The sequence below is a fragment of the Euprymna scolopes genome, chromosome 2 (genome assembly GCF_053919585.1).
Source record: "Euprymna scolopes isolate OS-2025 chromosome 2, ASM5391958v1, whole genome shotgun sequence".
Classification (NCBI taxonomy): Eukaryota; Metazoa; Mollusca; class Cephalopoda; order Sepiida; family Sepiolidae; genus Euprymna; species Euprymna scolopes.
This window is the reverse complement of record NC_136483.1, coordinates 69,866,752-69,893,525: the sequence shown is the minus strand read 5'-3', so window position 1 is coordinate 69,893,525 and position 26,774 is coordinate 69,866,752. Positions and strand designations below refer to the sequence as shown.

The 26,774-nt window shown below is 35.3% G+C and overlaps 1 protein-coding gene across 10 annotated transcripts in view; it reads left to right on the top strand.

Moving 5' to 3' along the window:
* Positions 1 to 12,684: 12,684 nt before the first annotated feature.
* Positions 12,685 to 26,774, top strand: part of LOC145292016 (uncharacterized) — a 110,739-nt gene continuing 96,649 nt past the window's right edge. For 5 of the 10 annotated variants that reach the window (XM_080138104.1, XM_080138096.1, XM_080138045.1 and 2 more), the window contains exon 1: positions 12,695 to 12,834. The gene's annotated coding sequence lies outside the window, so the exon portion shown is untranslated. Of the gene's footprint in view, positions 12,835 to 26,774 lie in introns of all 10 variants that reach the window. The other 5 variants (XM_080138055.1, XM_080138016.1, XM_080138121.1 and 2 more) reach the window with 2 other exon arrangements.

The window sequence follows — 26,774 nt, the reverse complement described above, 5'->3', positions numbered from 1 at the left end:
TTATCTAGATTTGATATCTGTCTGTCTGAAACCGAAACTATACTATTGCTTCTATTAATCATATTATTGCACTATATTTCAATGATCAATTCAGTTGCGAGGCGAGAATGTAATATCTGTTCTGTTGTCATGCTACCATCCTGCCTTGCACTAACTTCTTTTTTGTAGGGAGGAAGAAATGTAGTATCTTTTCTGGGGCCATGATATCATCCTCCCAAGCATCACCCTCTATTTTCTTTTGCAGGGAGGAGAGTAGGCTAGTATTTATTATGTGGTCATGATAACATTTTCCCAGTCAGTACTTTACCCTTTTTGGAGGGTGGGGATTTAGTATAGTATCTGTTTTGTTGTCATGCAGCCATCCTCGCAGGCATTACTTCATCTTTTGGAAGGGGGTTGTGCAGCATCTGTTTTGTTGTCATGAAAAATTCTCCCAAACATTACCTCCTATTTTTGTGGAGTTTATGTTTGTTCATCTTGTCACCATCCTCCCAGACATTACTTCCTCCTTTCCAAGGTCCTTGTTTATCTTCATCAAGTGACATGCAGTCATCCTGTAGAATGCTCCTCCATGTCGGATCAATACATATTAACCCTCTTTATCCAAAACTTTGGTAGGGCTACGCCATCCTTTATATTTTTGTTTTCTATAATAAACGCTGTCCCCTGTCACATATCTCTCATTTGCGTAATGTCTCATATTAAATTACAGTGGTCTCCAAATTTTTTCACTTAATTCAGCTTCCATGCCCCTTTTTCTCACAGAATGTAAGGAATTTAAATCTAATCCAACCATACCACTGTTTGTTGAAATGTCTAATGTGGGCAGCTGGTCTAGCAAAACTAACAGCATATTTATGATGGATCCAAAAACAAACTCATTTAGGTGATGTCTGAATAGCATTTTTGGCACTAATAGCTCAAGCCGAAGCTATTTCTGGTTCACATTTTTACTCTTCCAATGTTTTCTCCATTGCTTCAGCCAATATTAGATTGTTATGTTCCACAGTGCTATTACTGAATGGACTTTAAGTGGCTGTAGTGCAGGTTTAAATATTCAGTTTTTCATTCATTTCTCTGTAACCATCGTTATTAAATTCTCCCCATTATCACTCAAGAAGCATTTGGGAACTCCAAAATTTGCTATCCACATTAAAAATATGTTGTGAATAATTTCTTTGCTCTTCTTGGCTTTAATCAGCTGACAGCAGAGTACCTAGTGGATGTGTCAATTAGGTGTAAAATCCAGCATTGGTTATGTCTGAAATCTTTCAAGTCCATACATACAGTGTCATTAAAATGGTTTTCAAGAACGAATCCCACCACAGGACAAAGAGCCTAGACAAACTAAACACGAATCACAGACATGCTTAATAAGAGCCAGAAACTCCATATCATTAAAGTTCCTACTGCCTCTCACCAATGATACCAATTTATCTTTTGATGCATGAGCAAACTTTATGTAATTTCTCAGCCTTCGTTCTTTTCTTCATTCTAGAGCATTTCTCTAAAGCTTCACAATGTAACACAAAGTTTGGTGACTTTTCAGTCCACAAAAGTATATTTGTCAATAGAAGACTATAACGTCCAGAAATTGTCTTTTGAAATTTTATATATCTGCCTAAAATCTTACAGCTGTCACTTTTAAAATCTAGTATTATGCCTGCGGGTTTTCATTGATTTATTACTTAGTAACAAGAGTAAATCATTTTTGACAATGTTAGCCTTTATATATGCTCTGACACCTTTTATGCCTCCTATCGTTACCAGAAATTTAACTGATTTAATTGCCTTTACCTCCTCTCTATCACCAAAACAAAATGTCCTGATGGATTTAAAAGTCTTCACTAACCGCTTATCTCAGTCATTTAATGTACCAAAAAATACATTCAACCAAAGTTCTCCAGTAACAATTCTAGAACAGGCATAATCCTATACTGCCATACTCAGTGTCTCTTTTACAAGATTGGGCATTTTTATATTAGAATTATTTATCAATGTTCGATAACAGGACTCGAAATTAATTAATAAGAGGTGTACATGGTTTGAATTCATAACAGTGGTAATATTTCTATAGCTAAAACCAGTACAATCTCTGACAAAATGCCTAATCATTTGAAGCAACACATTGTCCTACCTTATCTGTTGGATTTGTTTTGTTTCCTCGATAGAATTTTTGATCCATTTTGTTTCCATTCTGATTAAAATTTACAGTTTCAATTTCTTCCTTGATAGAGGGAGCTGTTTTGTATTCTAATGAAGAAATATCAGAAAACACTTTTTAAAGGTATCCTTTATTGCTGTATAAGTCAAACTTCCGCATGTCTTTGTTAATTTTTCGTTTTCTTCTGATACATCTGTCGCATTTAAAACAAAAAATGCTTGGGTTCTTTCCAACAGAGAAATTTCATATTTATGTAATTTCTGGTACAAGAATTCATAATGCACCAAAAAGTAGTTTATGTTTATTCCAGTAGCTCTTTTGTAAGAGTAAAATTCCTTGAATGACATGTATGCCATCGTGATTTCGTCCCTTAAATATATCTTGTCCAACTTGTCTGCAATTTTTTAATCTGTCAGTTCAGCCAATATCTGTGATGTCTAAGTGTTGAATGCGTTCTCATTTTGAGGCAACGACAAAAATACTGCTGAGCCCTGTTTTTCCTCAGGTAAATCTGTGAAGATAAACCAATATTATTATGTCTTGTTCCCACTCAGTGTATATTTCTCCACTCTGCAAGATAGGTGGTAAATTCTGTTTCATAAATGATGCCATCTTCCTTTCAATACCTGTTACATGAAAGAAGATACTCTACAAGCAATGTTAGTTAGTTCACTTAGTACTTCCTACAACGTAGGATAAACATGTGTAAGTGTTGGCCAGGCATCATGTTGAATATCCAGTCAAGACAAGGGACATAACTAAATATATAGAAGAAAACCACCAAGAATGGTGGATGTCCAGTAGGCTGATTATTTACATCATGAATCTAACTACTGTGGGTAATATCTAATAATGTGTTGTGTCCATGGTTGTGACAGTGCACATGGAATCTCCTTTTGGCTTTAAAGCAACAATAAAAAAATTCATACATAATTTTCTATTACAATTTTGAACTTTGATATTCATGGGCCCCCTAGACTCTTATAGGCTTTGATGTGATTCAATAGCTGCATCCCTCTCTTGTGGGACTTGTCTACTCAGCAATTCTTAGTGAGAACTTCATAAACATTTTTTCCTATGTTTTTAAAGATTTTTATACAAAGTATTTGATTAATAAAATTATTTAATAAAATTATTTAATTAATAAAATCATTTAATAAAAAGAAAATGTATATTCATAATATATCATTTCAATTAACATCATAAATATCCAAAAATTGGACAATTTCAATGTGTCTATTAATTTTCTGCAATCAAAGTAGAAATTAAGAATGGCATATTTTGTGCAATGTCCTCAATGCTCACTGACTAGGTTTCACTTCCATATATCAACACACTGTTTACACATTCTTGATACATTCTCCCCCCCAATCCACCCACCCTCCCCATATTCTTTCCAGCTATGAGGAACATAGCAATTTGTGCTATTATTCAATGAATCATTTAGAATATCAGTATCAGCTTTGAATGCTCAGGAGTTATTTCCCTTAAACTATATTCAAGTTATCTCCTAAATCATTATTGAACTTCAAGAAAGTGCATTCTTCTATTTGGAAGTACAATAAAGAATTTATTCCACACATGTGCAAGATTGCAAGATTTAAAATTAGGTTTTTCCTTTTTCTGGCATTGAGCTGGATATGTTCACTCTAGCTCCCCATTTTAGTATGATGTTCACAACTCTGATGCATTTACCATCAGATGTTCTATTTACTATAGTTCCCCAACTTATATTTCTTCTTGTCTCAGATAATTTCCAAATAATAAAAAGTAAGTCATATATGCTTTACATCGCTTCCAATATTTTCTCTATAAATTGTTTACCCTAGCAATTCATGTTTATATTGAATGTATTCAGGATACTTACATAAAATTACTTTTAGTAATTACATTTCTGCTTTTCACCTTTGTTTATGTATCATGTTTTATTCTGTCCCTTTTATGTTTACTTTTGTCATTTTATCTGTGAGAAATAAATGTATGTATAAATGTATGTATAAATATGTGTGCATGTGTATGTGTGTGTGTAAATTCGATTGTTTCTTCACCATTGACTCAACATACAAGAAATTATTTTAAATTGCTTTAGTCGAGAAAGATCTCTCCACCCAGAACATATACTACACCTTGAATTATTTATTTACTAAAGGAATAGTGATAAGATTTTAACAAATTAGGCACCTGTCTTCAAAAATGTGAAGAGATCAGGAGATCGTGGTCATAGTCTATTTTACCCTTTACTAAAAGCATTCTAATCCATTGTTTAATGCCTAACAGAAAAAACTTGAATGTCTACTGAAGAAAACTTAAATGTTTAACGGAAAAACATTGAATGTCTACTGGAAAAAACTTGAATCTACTGGAAAAAACTTGAATGTCTACTGGAAAAAGCTTGAATGTCTACTGGAAAAAACTTGAATGTCTAACGGAAAAAGCTTGAAAGTCTACAGGAGAAAACTTGAATGTCTACAGAAGAGAACTTGAATGCCTACTGGAGAGAACTTGAATGTTTACAGGAGAGAACTTAAATGTCTGCTAGACACTGTCCTCACGTGTCTAATGTCTCTCTGTACAAGGGTTTGTCAAGACAACTTGGCATGAGGAGACTTTTCCCTACAATTAAACCCTGACTAAATATTCAAAATCACATATTATTCGCGGTCCAAATAAAATCTCTTCGGTTTAGATAACCCACAAGGAATGATACCTTCTCCAATTAATGTTACCTCAAGTAACTGCATGAAGCTGGATGATCCAGTAGATTAGATGAATTCTTGTCCTGGAATCCAGTAAGACCAAGAGACCACAAGAAAGGTATACTATAACACATTTAAATGGTCAATTGGGGAAAGGAAAATTATGTTCTCAACTTATTTACTAACTCAGTGTTTGAGATGTAAATGAGAACTTTAATAGAATATTCGAATATCTATGTATCTTATATAGAGATCAAGTGTTAGCCTTCAGAAAGGGCTCCTTGATTTTTTGAGAACTTTGATTGAAGGAAAGTGAAACAATGTCTTTCTTTCTTCATTCATCACGTTCACTTCAGTATGTCTAGATTGGATGACAAAACTGACCCAACCATTTGCAAATGTGGAGAGGAGGCCCATACAATGCAACACTGTTTTGTCAACACGATTGGAGGTTAGGTGGTGATTAACCTCGAACCCAAAACAACCCAAACCAAAAACGAAAGGGGCACAAATCTCGATTCACCGTTTTGTATCTATGGAAACAGTGACCATAGCGTTCAGTTTACAAATAAGCTGAATTTACTTTTCAAAATTTTAGCTAAATTGTTAGGTGAAATCACGTGATTAATTATATAAGTCGAATAATTGACCACGTGATTAATTAATCGACCATTTATATTAAAATTAACCCTACACGCGTATCAATTTTTCAGTTTCTCTTTTTCAATTGTTTTTGTAAAAAAAAAAAAATGGATTTTGTAAAAAAAAAAAAAAAATTAAATTATTAGGTGAAAGTACAGAATAGTTGCAAAACAATTCTGCAAAAGTACCAGAACAATTCTGTTCGTATTGTTTTAATTATTTTTAATTATAAAAAGTTCTATTTCTATATGTTTACAGTGTAAATAAAAATGGTCACTGTTTCCATGGATACAAACCGGTGAATCGAGATTTGTGCCCCTTTCTTTTTTGGTTTGGGTTGTTTTGAGTTCGAGGTTAATCACCACCTAACCTCCAATCCTGCAGTCTTGTCTGCTTTCTACTGCCCAACTGGTGCAGCTTAAAATATTTTGCAGAACAAAACAATATTGCAAAGGACTGCATAAAAAAGTGGGAAACTGTTGTATGACCATGGGCTTCAAAGACGCACAAAGAAGATTTCAGTAGTCGGCACAAAATTTGTTAAAATCTTATGGGCTACCATACTTAAAATATCCTCAATCATTTGAATTTAATTTTGTATATAAATGTGTATATATTTGATGCCTCTTTTCAGTCTCGAAAGACAAAGGATACCTCTTGTAAGGGCAGCTGCACATGTGAGGCAGGGGTTTCGCAATCTCCAACCACACCTCTCTTGAATCGGCACTGTTTGAGTTTAGTGGCAAGGAGAAGTCCAGGATGACTGGAAACAATGCCGAGATAAGCAGAGAGCACATACAGTATCTGGAAATCCCAAATGGTCACCCATTTTAGTATTGACCAGGTTCAATGTTGCTTAACTTCAGTGATCCAGCGGGAACCGGTGTGTCAATGTGATTACGCCATAATATGACCACGTATGTATATATAGAGAAATAAAAAAAATAACAAACCAAGTTATTTGTTCAACGTTTTGTCTTTATTGCGAGACTTTCTCTGGAAGAATGAAATTAAGGAAACAAAACACCAGTACAAATATTTTAAAATATATTTATGATGTAATGAAATGTATGACCCTGTTCCATTTCAGAAACGGAAAAATTTGTTGGAAATTCCAAAAAAGGGGGACATGGCATTATGATAGAGAGTAAGACTTAACGTTATATAGCTGTTAATATATTTAAAAAGATATGAGACAATTCATATTCTTTTTGGAACAAATATGTCCGTTATAATTCAAATATGGATGTGGTACTGAAATGAAATGAGTGTATTTTTGTTATGTAATTTATTGACTGATTATATGTATTACACGATTATGGGTGGTGTTTTCTATGGTGTGAGAGAGTTAACCTATGTCTAAAATTAAATTATTTTCTTTTGATAGAAATTTACTTATTAATGGCAATACATTATAGACACCTTCATGTTGTTTAATTGTGCTCGAATTTGCCATAAGTGCTGATTCAAGGAGTCTCTGTCACGATTTATTTGAAATAAATGTAACTATTTTTGCTTGTTTGAAGTCAAAAGTATGATTATGTAGCAATGAATGAGAGAATAATGCATTCAGAGAATTACTATTTTTTATATCTCTTTTATGTTTATTGAGCCTTTTCTCTAATCTACGTTGGGTTTCACCAATGTATATATGATGGCAATTTTGGCAAGGAACAGTGTTTATGCACTGGATATTGGAAATATGTACACACACACACACACACACACACACACACACACACACACACACACACACACAGATGTTGGAAATACTACACCATGATACTTTTGGTTATGATCAAAGTGCTTGATCTCCTAGAAGCGAATTCCATAGAGAATCAGCTGGAAATGGAGGCAGTTTTTTTTTTCAGAGAAATCACCACTTACCAAGGCCCGGAGGCCACTCGAGGATAAGGGTTAATGAGTGTACAGTAGTCAATGGGATAATATTGTAGTAATCGTTAGTAGTGGAAATTTAGTAAATTGGATTAGTTAAGGGGACGGCTTAAGAATTTGTTTACGTTGGACTTGAAGGCAACTAAATTGTAATCAGCTGGAAAGCAAGTAAATGGAAGAGAGTTCCACAGGCGTGCAATTCTAAGAAAAAAGCTTTGTTCATGGTATCTACGTTTAGGTTTAGGCCCAAATGAAAAGTAGGGAAAATTATTGATAGTGTTTTCAGCTAGACGAATGTTTTTCATGAAAGTTTAGTGAGTGGGGGGGGGGATCATAAATTGAAGTTCAGGCGAGCACTCGCCATGAAAATAACAATAAGGCAGAGACAGGCTCGTGACATCTCTTCTGTGAGAAAGAGGTTTCAAGAAAGAGAAAAGGGCATCTCCCACTAGGCTATGAAGTCTATTTTAAACTCTGTCAAGTCAGAATAAGGTCTTTCTAGCAGCTCCTACCCAAATGTGGCAACAGTATTCCATTCTTGGATGTACTTGGCTCTCATATAGGTATTGAATTGCATCAGCAGTGAGATATCTACTGGAGCAGTAGAAGGATCCCACCATTTTTACAGTGACCTTGACGGTCAAGAGAAGAAGATCATCTGAATGAAGTTTGGTGCCAAGTTCGAATTATCTAAATGATGCTGAGTGTTTTCTGACTTGACGATTGACCTCTTATGCATTACCCATCAATATCATACAAAGCATAGAATACAAATTATAGAATGTAGTACTGTAGGATAAAAAGAGAAAGTCTCATTCTAGCATTTAAATCAAATTTATTAGTCATTTTCGTTAACATGCAAAGGAGAGGAATTAAGAAAGTTTGTTGACTCAAGTGAGAATATGTGAATCCAGTGAATAAATGCAGAAGACAGAAAGTGGGGTTAGTAGGAGAGAATAATATGTGCAGAAGTCTTGACATTAGAAAAAGGTTGAAGCGTGCATGTGGTGAATATATGTCTTCTTACTAGTAAAAATAGAAGAGTTCTGATAATGTGTATGTCTATATTTACGCGTGTAGTTTGAAAGGGAAAACCAAGTTCATGTGTGTACGTTTTTATATATTTTTAACAATTTTCTTTGAATTTTGTTTCTCTGCTTGTTGAGCATCATTCATGATGATGATTTTTGTTGCCATTCGTTTCCCCAATATCTTTCTATTAAGAATGCTTTCTAGAAGGATATTGGGTACTTACGGGAGGGACCACATGAAGGTTGCCAACAACACCTATCTCTGACACCTCGCTAACCCCTGAGCCACCATCACCTTCCTGCTGTTGTGTCAGTGTTACTGTTTGAAGTATTACTGCTACAGGAGTTATTTGAGGGTCCTTGCTGCAAAATGTAGAAAAATAAAAGAGCTCGATCATGCAAGCGGTACTGGGTGTATGTCAATAAGGTGATGATTCATATTAGTAACGAGCATTCTACCTAATCAACATCAGCTCACAGTGGGACAGGGAGAGACGAATGGTGTTTCTCTATCTGGTTAGTTTCCTTGCCCGGACCAATGTGACTATCTCTCTCCAGATTTTCCTGTCTTCCATCAACTGCCTAAGATCTTCAGGATCACAGTTGGCATTATGTACAATTTGCTAGTTGTTTGCGGATGTAGGTCATCCTATGCTTGTACACTTGTGCTGTGGAATTCACAACAATACATTTCTCACCAGCTCTTGCTTTCTCTGGCAGTAACCGGCGAATCAATAGACTCTCTGATGGTAGTAGATATGGCAGGGAGGTTGCCATAAAGTTGCTGCTTCATGGGATGATCTTGCCAAGATATATTTAACACTGTTCATAGCATATGGGTGTGCATGCCGTTTAGGCAAAGACAGGCTCCACCACTGCTCTGAAGAACTGCCTTTTCAGTTTGTCAGTTAGCCTTGAAGTCTATACTAACTGCATCTTATCCAATGCACCCCGTGCTTTTGCAATGTGAATTTCAATACCTCTCCCCATGGAACCTGGACAGCAACAAAGGTTCTATGGAGTTCACATAATCCTGGCCATAGCACAAATGGTGATGTAGATGTTACATCTGAGAGAAACCTGAGGTGTTGAATATTTCTTTGATCAGGATCTGATTGCATTCTTCAAGAACTAATTAAAGGTCAAGATCAGATGTCATATTCCTTGGCATTTGAAAAATAAGTGGATAAAAGTAGTGAACTTGTGTGCATGAAAATGAATGAAGTATGTGTACATGTTCCCTACTTCAGCATGACACACACAATTTCTGGTCCGATCGGACCGCAACCCTTCGGGTAAGCTAGCCTTTTAACTAGCAGAGTGAATAAGCCTCCCCCCATCCCAATAATAGATATCCCCCAAGATACCCACTCCCCCTCTTTTATTTTTTGTTCTCATCATCTTCTGAATTATTCTTGGAAGAACTCCGCCAAGTCCATTTCTATCTATTTTTTCTTTCACTTATATGCCACTCCCATTTAGAGAATGACCTGCTTGTATTCGATTCTGAAAAACAGGAAAATAGTGGGCAGCTTATTATTAGGTTGGTGCAAAAATAATGTCATTTTTTGACGTATATATATCTGATAAAAAAACGACATTATTTTTGCATTAACCTAATATTTAGAAAGGGTTGAGAGAGTCTTACTAATGAGATTTTATTTTTGTTTCCCACTCTCTGCCACCAACGCAAATGTATAGGAATATATTTATGGAAAATAATATTTCAAAGTTTCAAATAAATTTGGGGGTAATTTTCAGTACTTAGAGTAAATGCGGTATTGTGATGACTACGATGATTCTAGCTGAGTAAGATAATCATTTGTATAATTTTTATCACTTTGGACCAAAGATGATCAGCGACCTCCATTTTTCTACACACTTTTTTGATGGCCTTGTGCTTAATTTGTTCTAATTGTAAAGTTTATATTTTTTTGCAAATAAATAATTCAAAGTGTAGTAACTGTTCTCAAAGTGTAGTAACTGTTCTATACTTTGCGCGAGCCTTTTCTAGTCTCACACAAAAACATACGTTCACATTTCAAGCTATATTACTTGTCATATACATATGCGCACACAAACATACGCGCGCACGTCCACACACGTACATATATTCACGTTCACGTATATACACACACTAACGCACACACATGTACTCACATACGTGCACACGTACGCACATGTAAGCACAGATGGATGACATCACTTCCTTTCAAAGGAAATCCACACATGCGCAAAAGACCACCGGAAACAAGTATAAAAGCAAGAGACAAGCTGTTTCCAGCCTTTTTCAGACCAGCTTCCTAGCTGGGCGGTCTACAGACCGACAGCGTGCCTTTTTGGCAGGCGCGCGCACGCGCGTGCCTCACACCACAAGCTACTATGTGGGACAAAGAGCTAACAAACAGTATGTACACTTTATACGCTTTCTCTCTCCATGAACTGGATTGACTTTCTCACTCTATCTCCCCTTCGGCTTTGGTCCATCAACACAGACATGTGTGCGACTCTCTACTGAGCTTAACCCTCTCTTTCTACAGGCCGGCTTGCCACTTCGCGTTTCTCTATTGCGTTCCCCTTTCCTTCCACGCGCGTAGTCGGCAACAGCTGAATGAACACGTGTACACCCAAGACTTTCATTTCTCAACAGAAAATAAACGACATGTTTATTTTATTCCAGCATTTGAGTTCTTTGTTTCCTTCATTCAATTCGTTTCATTATTTTTTCTTGTAGCAAGTTAGGGTATTTATATCCTGGTCCGCAACAACTTCCTCTGTTTTGTCTTCAGTTGAAGAAATCCTTTTAAACTGGGAAATTTAAATTTTGTCCCATTTTTTCCCAACCACTGAAGCCATCAAAATCTAGGTCATTGTTGCGATGGCTTGTTCCTCTTGGCTGAGGTGTATGGTCTGCATAGTCCTGTGCAGTTCTAGGAGGTCCACCGCCCCAGGCTTTGCCTTCTCACTCATTGAGAAGGGATTAATTTATTGCTAATCGCCTGAGGCGCCTCTACCAGAAAATGCATACAGGGCTGCATTTTTTGCAGGCCGGAGTGTTCTTCTTCTAGGGTGCTGGCTTTTCAAATGCCAATTGCCTGGCCTTGTGTCACATCTTCCTGCGGTGGAAGGGAGATAAACATACCATCCAAGAGTTCCCCTTTTTGGGGGTGGATTTTCGTCGCATTAAAAGCCGACCTTGTGTTTAACTCTGTCCTTGTGGGGAGGCAAGTAAATAACTACGACACCTTGATTTATGTAGACCCAACTGTTAACGTCCTCCTCGGCTTGTCATACTTGCTATTTTCGTATGAAGGCCGGGCAGTAGGCATCTTTCTCTTTTCGAATAACATAGTCACATGACACAATTTATTTTTTATTTATGTATTATTATGATCGGTTGTGTTAATCATTTTACAAAATCACTGAGCTAGAACGAGGTTTCTTTGCGACGGGTAAGGAAAGGAGGGGGGTCAGACCGTAGATTTAAAAAATTGTGTTTGTTTACATACTTTATTGGCTAAATAAATAAATTAGAATTATGCATGTTTGCTGGTAGGAATGGTTGTTTTTTAAAATTTATATGAAGGTAATTATGTAGTTTCCGACCCTTGCAATTTTATCGGAAAGACGATATGCAATATGCATTAGTTGAAAACTGTATGTTTTTTGTTTAGTTTCGTATATAAATTTCCAGGTCATTCTAACTTTTTAGGGTAGTTAACTACTAATTTAGGTTTATCCTTAAATGTGACTGACAAGATCGTTTTAAATCACATGCTATCGATCATAAAATAGAATCCTCCCCAAATAAAAAAACAAACAAAAACACACACACACACACACACACACACACACACACACACACAGAATTTATCTCCTATAGCAAAAACAAACAAACAAACAAAAAAAAATTAAAAAGGAAAAGTTATTCTAAAACATTAAAATGGCCTGGCAATGAAGGATAATTCTACGTAAAATTTATAATTGACACTGATCCCCCACTCTAAATTTATTTTTTCTTTTCGCCAAGTTTTTCACGATGTTCATACGCAAATCGCCTAAAAAATGTAGAATCTTATTTTGGGGGAGGGTGGGTATTTAACCGAGGATGTGAATCTACAATAATACCAATTAAAGTTTTATTGTCAAATTTTCTTATTTTACACAAAATTAGAAGTCAAAGTTAATTTAGGGTCGCACGTGTTCGCAGCAGTTTGGCATTTCTCCTCCCTCCTCTTCCTCCCCTTCTCACTGTCTAGTAAGTAAAATGTCCTCCCCTCTCCTTCTATTGTTCGTCTTCCTTCCTCTGAAAACATTCTAGTCGGCATCTCCGACTGTCTCGAAACCTACCAGTGATGCTATACATTCTCCTCTCCTCCATAATTTTTACTTTTTTCACTTGATGGTAAGTTAAATTATTAAATATATTTGAAAAATATCTTGCAACCTTTAAAGAGGTCGAATTATATATATATATGTTTTTTCTATTTGCGACCCCGGCTGCTCTCTGTTGGCTTTTAAGGGATTTTTTTTTTTTTTTTTTACCTTCATGCAGAGACTTATAAAATAATATTTAAGTACGGAATAAGCACGTATCGGCTAAAACTAAATATGAATACAAAAAAAAATAAAAATAAATAAATAAATAAATAAAAAATAATAAAATAAATAAATAACTTAATTAGAATTCTGAATGCTTGTTGTATTCTGTTTTAATTTCAACGTTGGTAGTGTTACTATCTCTGGATATTATTTTATAATAGTTTTCGGTGTTAGCGTAATTTCGCCGCACATGTTTTTAATGTTATTTTACTCTCGGTAAACATTTAATAATACTTACTATTATATTTCAACATTAAAAATACTGAGTTTCTTAGCAACCCTTACCTGTAAAAAAAAAAAAAAAATGCTCATGTTGCGTTTAAAGTTCCCTAAGTTTAGTAAACTAGCAATTGTCCTTATTCGATAAAATTCCACCTTTTGCCCCCATCAATCTAATGATGTGAATAAAGAAATTTATTTATTTATTTATTTTGCGATTGAATTTAAAAAATATATATATACATAAAATATTAAACTATAAAACTAAACAATGAGAGTTCATATATAAATCACCCAGTTTCTTGACTGTATAGCTCAGGGCAGAGCGAGTAACTATTTTTTTTTTCTATTTCCAAAATTTCCGACAAAAATGGTTACTCGTTTTGTATTTGGCTACATGATTATGAACTGGGTGAGCAAGAATCTTTTCAGGCCAGGAAGTGAGTGATCATTTTACGTTAAATTTATATAGCAAAGCGAACTTCGACTTAAAGTCTAACATATTTTATTTCGGGTACTTATGCAAAATACAGACCGTGCTGACTGCTGAAATAATATCGTTATTATTTAGAAACCCATTCTTAACATGCGAAGAAGAGTTTGTTTTGTAACTATTCTGTACTTTCACCTAACAATTTAATAAACAAAAGGTATCGTTAAACTTAAACTTGAAAATACTATAGTACTTTATTTTGTTTTCATTTTACAATTATTTCCGCATAAAATCGAATTTTCATTTTTCTGTCGGCAACATGGAGGTGAGGACAAAGATATAATTTAGTCCATTATTCAACTACATTTTATTTAACTTTTATTCATCCCAGACAAAGCACATTGTCATCGAGACATAAGGTGGGTACTGTGATTATTGGGGCCAAATTTATAGGAGGCATCATAAGTGGGGAGTTGTAAAGCAAGATGTTTGTTTACATCACATTTAAATTTTCTCTAACCGATCGTCTTTAGGTCTTTCTATCACTAACAATGTCACTTTTTTATGAGCATGTTTTTTTTTTTTTTTTTTTCTTCAACAATGTATTTTAATTTTCCCAAATAACTTTTTTTTTCATAACTTTTAATTTGAGAGTTTTAACTTTTCAGTTTTAATATTTTGCCAAAATGTTGTTAAGCAGCATCTTTCCACCATCAAAAAAATTCTTTAAAATTGTCACTATTATGGGTTTTCGGGGGCGCTGTAAACGAAAGTAACGTTTAAAAGGTGCTAGTGCAGATCCGCGCTATTTTTTAAATCGTATTTCGGGTTTGTATTACTGTACACATAGATTCGAAAAAGTTGACAAAAAAAACAAATATATATTACAAATAAATGTTATCAAAGGTAAGATAAGTTACTTTTCTTCCAAACTGGATATATTTTTTGTGTTTTTATTCAATGTAACATGTTTATTCAGTTCGAAAAACATACAGTGTTTACCGATGTATTGGAAAATTCAAAATGGCGCCCGACTTTCTCTTTAACACAGTAAGTTTGGAAAAAGATGTTATAAATAATAAACTAGACAAAATACTTTTAAAAACCCACCGAATATATGTCAACCTATGCCACGGTAACATATATTGAGCGAGTTTCTAACAGTATTTTGTCTAGTTTTATATTTATAGCACCTTTTCCCAAACTTACCGTGTTAAAGGGAGAGTCGGGTGCCATTTTGAATTTTCCAATACATCGGTAAACACAGTATGTTTTTCGAGCTAAATAATCATGTTACATTAAATAAAAACACTGAAAACATATCCAGTTAGGTAGAAAAGTAACTTATCTTGCCTTTAATAACATTTATTTGTTATATATTTGTTTGACAACTTTTTCGAATCTGTGTACAGTAATACAAACCCAAAATGGTAATGAAATTTTTGTTACGAGTTCAGTATTTTTCAATTTTTAAACTTTAAAAATCTATCAAAATTTTTCTATTGATTCTATTTTTACGATATTTCCAGGGTCAATGAGAAATTTTATGCTCTTTCCAATAAATCGAATATAATATTTTAGACAAACGTTTTTTTTTTAATCCATGCCCCCCCCATTTTGAAATGTCTATTAAAAAGTAAATAATTAATTTATGTACCAAAGTTTTATATATCACAAATTGAAGATAAAAGATCAATAATATACTCAAATTTAAAACAAAAAAACTAGTGTTTTTTAGAAATTTACCTGTAAAATCCGAAGTTTAAAACCTTTTTTTAAAAAAAACCACGTTGTTTTTTTTTTGTTTTTGTTTTTTTTTAATGAAACCTTGGTCCTGGCTCCTTTAATTGAAAAAAAAAAAAAAAAAAATAGGGCTTGAATTACATTTTTCTAGGAGTTATAAGTTTCGAAAGATAGCGGGTGGAATTATTCAATAGTTTTCACGAAATTTCTGACACTGCTAAAACACCGACCACTCTAGTTTGTTTTGTTGTTTTATAGGTAATTGAGGTCACTGACAACGAATCTAATAGTCAAACTTGGGGCAAATTTACCGTTTGCATGGTATTAACCCCTGAACCCACGAACTACTTTCCACCATTTTGCAGCTTCCGTTTATGCTACGCGTGGCGTGGTGCGCTGCACTCTGCAGCAGCAGCATAAACGACGGCTTGCTTCACCTAGCAAACTCACATGGCGTATCAATCAAAAAAATTACGGACTGACATTTTTTAATGACTTACAATTAAAGAAAAGTACAACAAATTGGGGGACTTTTTTTTTTTTTTGTCTCACGTATTTTTTAATGCGGTTTACAAAAACATAAGCACCAAACATTTTTATGTTTTTCGTTCTTTTTTAGCGGGAGGGGGATTCAATTATAGAACTTATGTGGCTTAATAGGTGCTTCTGCAGTTTAGTTAACCATTTTTCCGTAAGTAACGCAGTAACGCACCGACATTTACCAATTAGAACCCCATTTAACATTTTTCGAAGATTTTACTGTTTACATTGGGGGCGCGAGCGGGGGGGGGCGCACAAAATGGTGGAAAGTAGTTCGTGGGTTCAGGGGTTAATACCATGCAAACGGTAAATTTGCCCGAAGTTTATCAGATTCGTTGTCAGCGACCTCAATTACCTATATAAAAACAAATTAGAGTGGTCGGTGTTCTGTTGTAGCGTATCTGGATATTTACCATGGCTTAAATAATAATGTTATTATTTACGTCCGGATCACTCTCTCCACTAGTACCGTTTAAAATTCGAGGAAACAAGTAGTTTCCAAAATATAAATAAATTATAGTTTTTTAAAAGTGGGGGATCACTTTTCTATATTACTTTAACTTAAAATGAGCACCCACTTCATGGGCACCTTGTTTTGGTGGGGGGAAAACTTTCTTTCTATGGGGTTTCAGGTGTGCTGAAAACATCACATTTAAATTTTCCGCAAATAAATAGTTTTCAGGATATTAAGCAATGTAATTCTTTGATATTAGTGGTGGCCATTGTTGTATGCGCATGCACGCACAAAAATGGCCATCATTTATAACATAAAGAATTACATTGCTTAATATCCGGAAAACTACTTAATGCTATATTCGTTTTCAGCGCACTCCAAAACCCCTAGAAAAATAGTTTTTAAAGTAGGTTTTATGTTGGTCTACCAGGCTACAATTACCAAATTAACACTTCCCCTCTCCCAAATTACCAAAATCCTCTCCAAAGGTGGCTATAAAGTGAGGTTTCATTTTACGTTAAATTAATATAGCAAAGTGATCCCCTACTTTTGGAAGCCATTTTTTTTTTTTTAACATATTCGCCATAAACAAGGCATATTGCTATTTAGACGTAAGAGCAACTATTTTGCGATTATGTCTATAAAAGCACTATGTAGGGAGTTGAGAAACAAGGTATCTCTGCGTATTACATTTAAATTTCAATAAATAGTACAGTGATGCAAACAGGTAGGGAATTCCGATGTCTAGTCTGGTATCTAGGGACCTCTGCAGTAAAGGGGTAGGATTTTGCTGCTTTTCAACTTAGCAAGGGTTACTTATGTTGAGGAGGGAGGGCAAAATTGCTACGAGTTTGTCAGAGTGCAAAGATACTTGCAAAACAGGCACAAGGATGCAACATGGCGGTGATGAGACAGGGGTTGGAGTTTAATCGATAGTGCGGGATCTGAATTTCTTATGAGCTATTTTAGTGATGCAGTAACATCAAAATTTGATTTGAAACGAATGCCAAATCCATAAAATATTCTGCTTGTTTCTTTAGTTTCTACATTATGCTTTGAAGAGATCAAATACAATTTTTTAATGGTAAAACTACTTCAAAAATATGCAAAATTCATGAAATTTGGCCTTTTTTGTAAAGGTCAATTAGGCCATCTTGGACAAGAATATGAGAATAATCTCCCTTTGGTGTAGCCTCGTTTTTGAATATTATTATAATCATAGATTACCATTGTTTTAATGGTGTGAGAAAAGGACTTGGAGTAATTTTGACATGCAGCAGTTCTTCACTGAAGAAAGAAGTCAGCGAAACATTACGTAAAAAAAAGAGAACATGCAAAAGAAACGGGGCAAAAAAAGAACATTGTCTGCAAAGTTGTGCTGGACTGAAGGAGTAAATTAAAAATTTTCTCTTACAATGTGATTTTACTATTTGTATTGAACTATGTAGCACAATATTACTTTTTGAGTATTTATTAGCACTTATTAATTTATTTCATTTGGGTCAGTTCTATATTTAAAATACAATGGACACTATTTTCATAGAAATGTTACTCATATTTGCTGTGTCTTATTAGTTTTTCTGTCCAAAAAACTAATTTTTTTGCGTATCCAGAAAAATATTAACTTTATTAAAACATATTTGCTGATTAAATATATTTCTCGTTCTGTGGAATTTCCACAGGCCCTGCTAGTTTTAAATATTATGGAAACCAATCAATCTAATACTGAATCTATGACCTTGTGTTGGCTGTTTGGTGAAAAAAAATAGTGTGATCTCAACGCGACTTCACAGACAGTGCATTTGTGGTATTTTAGCAACTGATTGATGAAAGAAAGGGGGGTTTGCCTCTATTAAAATCATATTCATAATGTTTGATTTGGGCACCTATACAATATATCTACAGCTTGTGGCGTGCCACCTAAACCTGAGTGAAACTGCTGTCATTTTACTGATGAATCTCTAGTAGCTTTCTACACGATTATATGGCACAGGGCTCTACAGTGCGAGTGAAACAGTTGCATTTGTAAGTGATTTTTCAAGTGATTTTTCAAAATGGCGACTAGAAACATGTAAACGCTTATCTTTTGGCGATTGCATTTCGTTCACTGACAATCTTCCAAGGCTCACTACTGAGTGAAAAATATCTTTTCAACTTTTTTTTATAATAAAAATTAAATTATTTGAACAATAAAAGTTTAATAGAACAATATACTTTCTTTTCTTTTTTTTTTTTTTTTAACGATGGCTGTTTAAAAAAACATCTGAAGAAATCAGAATGTTTATACCTTCAAGTATCAACATAAAATTTGTTGTATATTTAGAATTACACTTATTAAAAAAACACAGAAAAATTTTTATGATGTACATACTCATCACAAAACGAAGATGTCATATTCTAAAAATCATGTGGGTTTGGCTAGTAACTTTTCTATTTGGCTAGTAAACAAAGATATTTAGTTATCAAAGGTCAACTAAATATAAATTTGTCCATAGAGCCCTGTGGCATGACAGAACAAGGCCTTAAAACCACTTTCATTTATGGTTTGATGTAATGGGCGTTAATACATCTGGATTCCTCTACAAAATATGATTGGCTGGTGTAAGCCATAAATACAGATGGATATAGCAGCCTAAGAGAAATGTTGAAAGATATGTTGAAAGCCTTAATTTAAGCTTATTACCAGCTACAACTATAAACAACCATTAATTAAGGCGACCTTCTAGATTGTATTATTCGATCATGTCGCAAAGACCACTCAACTACTTGAAACAAAATATACCCCGTTTCCAGGACATATCAGGGCTCTCTGACTACGTTTGACAACTTGCTTTGCCCTGAATGGAGAAACTTGATGTGTGGATTAATGCAAGTTCTCTTGTATCCTGCTTGAGTTGTGTAGGATTGTGATGGAAGACACGTGTTGCTAGCTGCATTACAGAATCGGACACATCAGATCAACCCCACTGTATTGAATGCAGTCAGAAAGGGTGTTGACTTGTGTATACACTGGAAGGTCAGGCTCTTATACATAAGAACTGACTTCCTGGATCATCAACATATTGACCGGTAAAGAGACACTGAACATGAAAGCTTCCAGTGAAATAGTCATTAAAAAACTAATCTTTTCAGAACTAATCAGGGAGTACTCAGAAGTTCTAAATGGTTTGAATCAAAAACATGGCAGATTGTCGCCAGAATCATGCAGCTGTAGTTGAGGCAATGAAGAGGAATACAGAACCTGCGTTGGAAATGTAGTGACAGCAATGCAACCAAGTTACATAATGTACTTTATCAAGAGAATCACCCTTTTATAATAAAAAAGGACTATAAAGTCAGTAATTGGGTTTGTCGTTTCTGTGTCATGGCGATCCTTATCCGTATAAAGGATCATCTTGCTCTGCGTAAAAAGTGGTAAAAGAAAAAGTAGAATTTCCAAATATGAAAAGAGGTGAATGAGAAGAACAAGTGATTCAAAGTCCGCAGCAAATGGTATCAGATAAAAAATTTATTTAAAAAAAAAAAAAGAAGAAATCAAATATTTCATAAAATATATTTTTTTTTATAATACTAAAAACAGTGAAACAATAACATTTTATTATTTTATGCAAAAAAATTGATTAAATATAATGCAAAATTTTTATCTGACACTGTTTGCTGCAGATTTTGAGTTGGCTGTTCTGATTCTCCGGCAAATGTTAAATGTGGATGACATTCATTATAAGGAGCTCTTTGTGGCATTCATGCTGGTTGGGTAGAGTCTGCAATCTCTAAAAGAGGATTTTTTTTTTTTCTTTGAAATAGTCAGTCTCCAGTCACATGATGTATATCGTGGTCATGAGGGATTAGTTTTGATAGTGAGGTGTCTGTCTTACCATTTACAGTATCTGTTATTCCCAAATGATCAACTATTTAGGCTTGACATCACTTAACTTTAGTAATTTAATGAGAACCGATGTGTCAATGTGATTATACCATGTATAAGGGGTCTCACTACCTGACCCTTGTTGGTGGTGGGCCCGCATTTTCTCATCTGAAAACTCTTGCAACAAGAGGATTATTTTATTTATTTATTTATTTTTTTTTTTTTTGCATTTTCAACCCAAACAAGGAGCACAGTGCCACTTTGATGCAGGGGACTGCTATCTGGGACATAATTTGCAGGGATACTATGTAGGGAGTGGCGCAGCAAAATGTGTTTACATTAAACTTGAACTTCTGCATGTCAGTAGAGTCAGGGAAACAGGGACCCGGAAGGGAATTCCAAAGTCTAGCAGACCGGGGGAAGAAACTATTAGAGTAGAAGGCTTTCTGGCATTTAGGGATCTCTAAGAAGTAAGGGTGGGATTTAGCTGCTTGTTGGACTTGTCGATGGTATTTACGTTGGGGTGGGTGGGTGGGTACAAGGGCTTGAAGTTTGTCAGAGCACCTTCCATTAAAGTACTTGTAAAACAGGCAGAGGGATGCAACATTTGATCGCTGGGATAGAGATTGAAGCCTAGCTGAAAGTGTGGGATCGATTAGGTTGGTGACTCTTTAGAATCCTGTCTAAGAGTGAGAGACAGATGCACCTCAAATGCGCCAACAATACTTCATACATGAGTGAATGGTGGTCCTATAGAGGTACAGAATACTCTCAGTGTTAGTAATTTTCTAATGCAGTAAATTCTGCTATTATAACTATGTATCTTAATTTTAATTGCTTTGAAAGATGCCTATCCAAAGAAATCTAATAGTGGAACATCATTTAGCAAAATCTACATTGGTGTTTGCTAAGTTGTTTTTCTGAGGTAAATATGTATCATCAAAAGGCAAGATTGTTGAACAATCCAATAAAGTGAAATTGGTGCTAGAAAACACTAGACATGACGCAAGTGATTTACTGTGTAATATTGAAGGATAATGTGTACAGTGTAGTTGCTAATTCTTTATAACCCCTATGGAGTCCAGGTGAAACAGGTCAATGAAGTTTGCCTTTTGTTGCCACCTGAATGCCAGCATGGGATTTATAAAAAGGAGATATAGTAGTGATGAGAGCCTGGTCAAACAGATAGACTAGTAAATGGAAAATAGGGATGATGATGGAAGGGGCAAATCCACAAACAGTTTGTATGAAAGGAGTACCTCCTTATGTAAGAGGCATATGTTTGTGTCCTCGAATATTATCTGATATGTAGGAAGGATAATTTGCATAGTGGCCATGCTAACTATTATAACAACAGTTTGTTGTTCACAACAAGACAGAAGAAGATTGAAGGATCAATGCCAATCACGATGAATAAATATGAAACTTTGTCTATATTTTCTGGAAAGTCTGAACCAGCTTAATTTTATGGCACGAACACGCAGGTGATCTTTACCCTCTCACATTCCTCCTGATTATAAACAATGCACTTCGGGGCAGCCTCTTTTTGGCAGTTACTTTTTCGAAGAGGAACTACACAAATCATGTTCTTAGGTGGACTATCATTTGCAGCCTTGTAGTATTTACATAAAAAACCTATTTTGTTTAAAATGTATGTGCAGTATCAGGCATTAAATTGAGTTGTGTTTTAGTTTTGTGCACTCGAACCCAAACTGTTAGCTGCATGAATGTTATAATACATGTGTGCAAAAGTTAAGATTAATATGTGTAAACATATCTTGGTGCCAAACATAGGATTCAAGATCAGTTCTTATTTTGATTTCATGTGTTTACCATTTCACTACAAGTGATTGTCTAGAATGGAACTCCAGGGTACAGCATTCATTTACTGACAAAAAGCACCCTACCAAACTGTTCTCACTGTGTTCTGTTGAATAAAACTTTATACCTATTTAGTTGTGGAGATGGGGTTTTATTTATGGAAGGTGATGATTCTTGTTCAGTATTCTATTTTAGTCAGAAGTTAACATTCTTCATCCTGACTTTCTTCTTAAACAACCAATCACATAAACTCGCCATTAAAAACCTAAAGCTCCATTGGATGTGTCTGTATTTGACCGTAAACTGATGGGATCAGTGATTGTTTGGTGAACCCAATCCCAAGTAAATTTGTTGCTTACTCTGTTTGGTATTGCTCTCGTCACTTGAATGTGTTTCTAGATAAAAAGTCCAGATCTTTGCCAAGTTAAGGCATGCCATTAATTTATACCAACAGTGGACTGCCTCTTCAGTTATGTGTGCAATCCTAAATTTAGTCATACACCTACTGCTCTGGAGGTAATCCAACCTTGCCATCTATCTATATATATAAAAGCGAAAGTGTGTGTGTGTGTGTGTTTTTGGGTATGTCCAAGAAAGGCTTTTTTTCCGAGAACTGATTGGTCGTCTCACAACTTCTTAAAACGTTTTATATCGCGCCTAAATGATAATATTTACGAGTTAACAACCGGGGTCGCCTTTCTATTTAATTTGCCCGACTTTGAAAAGATAAATATTCAACAATTTTCGATCGTCGCATGTGCATTAAGCTTTCTCGTATAAAAAAAAAGAAGCGAACAGACTCGCAGTAAATAAAACACTGTCCTGCACTCAAAGTTGACGTCATTAACTCATCAAAAACGGGCACCTGCCATTAAACGTCACACTTTTTTTTTTCACACTTTATTATTTTTCAACTGCGCGTCAAGACTTCGTTTTTTTTTTTTGTTTATTTTTTAAAACACACACACCCCTACAAACACCCGGGCAATGCCGGCTACCCCCTGCTAGTCTATAAATATAAAAGCGAAAATGTGTGTGCGTTTTCGTGTATGTCCAAGAAAGGCTTCTTTCCGAGAACCGATCGGTTGCCTCACAACTTCTTAAAACTTTTTATATCGCGTCTAAATGATAATATCTACGACTTAACAACAGTGGTCACCTCTCTATTTAATTTGCCCGACTTTGAAACGTTAAATATTCAACATTTTCGGATTGGCACGTGTTGCTTTCGTTTTTCGGTATAAAAAAAGCGAAACTCGATTCGAATTATCTAGAAAGCGATGTAACGTTTGGTCAATGACGGTTTTGTCATATCAGACGGTTGCTTTCATTTCCAGACGAGACACTCCCCCTAATAAACAGGGAGCTGGTTTTTCCCAAAGTTGGGTAAAAATAAACAAACCGGGTTATTGACCTCATTAAAAACTGTCCCACAGAAAATGTTAACTGCTGAGTAGCTATTGCTTATGATTGTCAAATGTGCATTAAGCTTTTTTGTATAAAAAAAAGAAGCCAACAGACTCGCGGTAAATAAAACACTGTCCCGCACTCAAAGTTCATGTCATTAACTCGTCAAAAATGGGCACCTGCCAGGTCGCACTTTTTTTTTCACTTTACTATTTTCCAACTGCGCGTCAAGGCTTTGTTTTTATTAAAACCAACCAAAGATTTTTCTTTTCATTTACCCAAAAACACACACACCTACAAACACCCGGGCAACACCGGGTACCCCTCACTAGTATATATATAAAAGCGAAAATGTGTGTTTGTTTGTTTGTGTGCGTTTTTGTGTATGTCCGCAAAAGGCTTTTTTCCGGAAAACAAAAACGGTCCTCTCGTGACGACGACCGGTTCTATGCATGCGTCAGATGACGTCATGACCTGATTTACTTTAAATAGTTGAAAAACTGACACAATTTCATGTACGTCGCATTAGCTCAGTTGGTTAGCGCGTTGGTTTGTTATCTAAATGTTTTGGGTTCGAATCGTGGTGTGAGATGTCTTTTTTTTTTTTTTTTTTTTTTTTTTTTTTACAATTTTTTTTAAATTTAAATATTGAACCAGTGTTATTTAAGCCATTTTTCATGACACGTTCGTTTTTCTGTTTTTTTTGTTTTTTTTTACTTCGCTTATCCACCCCCGACCCACACCCAAAAACACCCGGGTACCCACTGATTTTTTAAATTTAAATATCGAAACAGGCTTATTTAAGCCATTTTTCACGTGCTTGTTTTTCTGTTTTCTTCGTTCGTTTGCCTTACGTTAGTTTTTTTTTTTGTTTTTTTTTTCAATGTTTTGCTTAAGTTCGTTTTTGTTTTCTTTTTTTACTTTGCTTATAACAAACAAACCTGGTCATTGACCTCATTTGCTGAATAGTTTCGGCGTCGTCGTAACGCTCGACGACTTCCGTGCGCGCACCTGTCAATTTGGTTCTTACTTAAATAAATTCAAACATCTTTCAGTAACTCATTCTGGCTGGCTGATTTTATTTTCAAACTTCGCCTCAGGGCTTCGGGTTTGATCCTACCCCCCCCCCTTTTCTTTTTTATTTAACAGCACACACACCTCCAAACACCCGGGAAACGGCGGGTACCCCCGCTATTTTATAATATAAATCGCACCTGTCTGTTTAAATGTATGTATGTATGTATCTGCCTAAAACTTTTGACAGAGGTGACAGACTTTCACAGGATAGATATCGTTTTGAAGCTTGACCCTTTGGATGACAAATATAAAAAAATTAGTTAAAAACTTAAATTCCTTTACCCTCAACTGGGCACTTTTCTACCTTCTTGTAGAACACGGTCATTTTTTCGGTCATTTGCGTCACTTTTTTTTTCATGTTCTTTTCCTCCTTCGTGGTACGGGTTCGAGCCTGCCTGCCACTTTTTTTTGCTCAATATGCACCTCCAAACACCCAGGCAATGCCGGGCATACAGGCTAGTCGATTAGATAACTTCCAGAGCCTTGGCAAACTTTCTTGGTATCACTATGGGATTTCATTTCCAACTGTCAGACCTTCACTATGCAGACGGTACTGCCATATTGGATGAAAGTTTTGCTGACATTCAATCTGCGATAGACAAGATGCAGTTTTATGCTTTTAAGATTAGCATGAAAATTAATGCTCAAAAAACCAAGTTACTGATTGCTGGTTTCCTTACAAATGAAACGCAGCCAATTGCCTGCCTCGATAGAGAAGTCTTTGAAGAGATTGATCATTTCAAATACCTTGACTCTATCATCACTGCGATAGGTTAAAAAGAGGAGGTTATCAATAATTGCACAGCAGTACTTGTTTTGCTTTTTTTCATTTTCAATCTCAGCAGTGGTCCAGACCTGAAATCAAACTTGGTACTAAAATCTACATATACTAAGCTCTCGTCCACACTATTCTACTGTACGGCTGTGAAACTTGGCCGATGAAGTGTTTGATCGCTACTGTTTATATTGCATCCTTCGTGTTCGCTGGAAACAGTTTGTCTCAAAATACTGCTGTTTGTTCTCACTGCAATATATCTTCTCTACAACAAGCTCTCCACACGAGACGTCTTCGTTGGTTTAGTCATGCTTTTCATCATCACTAGGGTCATGACAACAGCATATTCTTTTCCTTGTTTTGATTCTCAGGTATATATCCATTAATATCTTATATGCTTTTATATAGCGTGATGTGATCCTCGGTTTATTAACTGCATCTAAATGCATCGGATATTTACTTGAGAGTCAAAACAATGAAAAGAATATGCTGTTGTCATAGCTCTAATCATCACCCAAATGACTTCATTCACAAAGCCATCAGTTGGAAAAAAAAAAAAAAAAAAACTATGGGAAGGCCAGCTGAAAATGTAGCTCAGGATAGTGAAACAGGATACCGAGCACTTGGTACTTGTATCTGCTTTTATGGTGAACCGTCACTCCTGGTCAGCATTCGTTTGAGATACAGTAAATTCTTTGGATAGAGCCAACCGAATCACTCCAGGGTAAATGCAGAAAAAAGTGCAAATGCAAATAATACACCTACTGCATAGGATGATGACTTTGTGTTCCTATTCTTTCAGTTCCGTTATCTGTGCTTCCGACAGAGGTGTGTTATCAGTGCCCTTTATCCAGATGTTGCACTTATACAGTACAGCTGAAGCCATGGAAGATAAGCTGTCCTTGGTATTGATGTTATCCTAGTAAACCACCTGTAATGCAGAACAATTCTTTTTAGAGGCAATAATCTTGGTGCTTCTATGATTGCATTCCATAGTGTCATTCCCAGCCAGTACATGGGTGCACTGGAATTTAAAATGCATGGTTCAGCAATTGCAAAGTACCTGCTGTAAAAGCTACCTTCATTGTAGGTACTCATGCTCAGTTAATATCTTTATCGTTAGCCTTGTTCATAAAACATCATCTCCAGTTTTAACAAACGACACTGGTTGGGTCTTGCTGATGCATTAACTGCCATATTGCAAACCGAAAGAGACTTTAATCAATAAGCATACCTTGCCAAACTACTCCTATTTTTCGCTGCTAGCTTTCCTTTCAATAAACTGATGCTTGATCAATCGGCTGGCTGGCTGGCTTCACAAGCTCTGACAACAGATTTGGACTTTTTTTTTTTTTTTTTTATAGATTAGGTTGTTAACTAACTTAACAAAATACTTTGTCTTTTTCACA